The following is a 2,415-nucleotide window of genomic DNA, read 5'->3' on the forward strand; positions in this document are numbered from 1 at the left end:
GTTATACACTGTCAAAGTATGGACCTGCATAGTCGGTAAAATCCGATTCCGCAATTCCCGACTAACTTTTATAATCCAATTTCCATGATTCGCTACATTTACGTGATATTAACATACTAAACCGTAAAACAAGTCCAATGGTCGCTAACCTAAGCTTAATCATGCAATTGTACTCTTTTCGACATTATATCGAACAATTGGTGTACCGTTAAACATATACACCAAATCTAACCATAATGAAACCATAATCTACCCTTTTAATTTCTACATCAATTTTATCAATCTTAGCATTCTAAACATGAAATATATCATACTTATAACAATATCAATCTGTAAACTTAGATATAACATAGTTTATAAACCAGTCTAAAAAATGCTAACATAAACACCCTAATAAAAGTGAATGAAATTTATACCTTTATGAAGGATTCGAAGAATGGATTCCGAATATATAATTGTTAGCTTGATTCCTTCAACAGTTTGCAAGATATCTTAGAGAGAAGAAAAAGTTAGAGAGAGATGAGAGGCGGTGAAGATGTTAACCGGCGATGCATGGTTTGTTTTTTTTTTACTCACATATATATATATATATATATATATATATATATTATAATATTATAATTATAATAAGTTTAGTAATTTAGCAGTTTTAACCCCTCAACAATTACTGATCGTCATTTAAATACGGTATAATTTGGGTAAGCTAACGAGAATTCGTTTTTAAAACTTGGGTCTTACAATTCTCCCCCCCTTAAAAGAAGATTTCGTCCCCGAAATCGAATTTAGAGATAGGAAACTTACATCAGTTTGCGGATTAAATGTTGTACTAAAATTCAAACGTGTGTCCCACACTTTATGTAAACCTTTCCAAAATCGAGATGTAAAACGTGGGTCTCGATCGGAGGTAATTGATACAGGTGTGCCATAAAGACGCACAATCTCACGTTGGAAAACTTCAGTCAGCTTATCAATTGACCAAGTTTGTCGAACAGGAATAAAATGAGTCAATTTTGTCAGTCGGTTTACCACTACCCAGATTGCATCGTGTTTCAAGATCGTACGGGGTAATCCGACTACAAAATCCATAGTTATGTGCTCCCATTTCCATACTAGAATGTTCAACGATTGGAGAACACCACCTGGACGTTGATGTTCAATTTTAACTTGTTGACAAGTGAGACAACGAGCTACAAAGTCGACGATATCTCGCTTCATTCCAATCCACCAGAAATGGTTCCTCAAATCACGATACATTTTTGTTGTGCCAGGATGAATCGAAAACATAGAGTTATGTGCTTCAGACAGAATTAGATCTCTAAGCTCCGAGTTATTCGGAACACAAAGACGATCCCGAACCACAACACGTGATCATCATCCATTCTGAACTCCGAACTAGAATTCTCTTGTGCCTGTTGGAAATTTGCCCATAATTCACTATCATCTTGTTAGGCTTCTTTGATTCGAGAGATTAGAGTCGGTTCTACCATTAGATTCGACAGAATTTCCGTTTGCGAACTCCGATAGATTTCTAGTCCAAATCGTTTAATTTCCAAAGCCAGCTCTGCAGAAACAATTAAAGAAGAAACTTGTTCCACAGATTTACGGCTCAAAGCGTCGGCGACTACATTAGCTTTGCCCGGATGATACTGTATCCGAACATCGTAATCTTTCAGAAGTTCGAGCCACCTTCGTTGACGCATATTTAACTCTTTTTGAGTAAAGATATATTTGAGGCTTTTATGGTCAGTGAAAACTTCACAGGTCTCACCATACAAATTGTGACGCCAGATCTTGAGTACGAAGATCACTGCAGCTAATTCGAGATCATGAGTCGGATAATTGACTTCATAAGGCTTTAATTGACGAGAAGCATATGCAATCACTTTTCCGTGTTGTATAAGAACACAACCGAGACCTTTCTTTGAAGTATCACTGTAAACTTGAAACCCACCAGTGCCAGACGGCAATACAAGGATAGGTGCGGTAACCAATCGATGCTTCAATTCCTCAAAACTAGATTCTTGTTCGGAACCCCAATTGAATTTGACTCCTTTTCGAAGTAATCGAGTCAACGGCAGAGATATTTTAGAGAAACCTTCAACGAATCATCTGTAATAACCAGCCAGACCCAGAAAACCACGAACTTCAGATACGTTCGTAGGTAGTGACCAATTAGTGACGGTTTAAATTTTCGTCGGATCGACTTTGACACCTTCGGCAGAGATTACGTGTCCGAGAAAAGACACTTGATCGAGCCAAAACTCGCATTTGGAAAGTTTTGCATACAACATTTTTGTCCGAATAGTCTCCAAAACGATTTGAAGATGTTGATCATGTTGCTTTCTTGACTTTGAGTAAATCAAGATGTCATCAATAAACACGATAACAAATTCATCGAGATAATCCTTGAAAACC

The sequence above is a fragment of the Cynara cardunculus genome, assembly GCF_001531365.2.
Source record: "Cynara cardunculus var. scolymus isolate 2C chromosome LG 2, CcrdV1, whole genome shotgun sequence".
Taxonomy (NCBI): domain Eukaryota; kingdom Viridiplantae; phylum Streptophyta; class Magnoliopsida; order Asterales; family Asteraceae; genus Cynara; species Cynara cardunculus.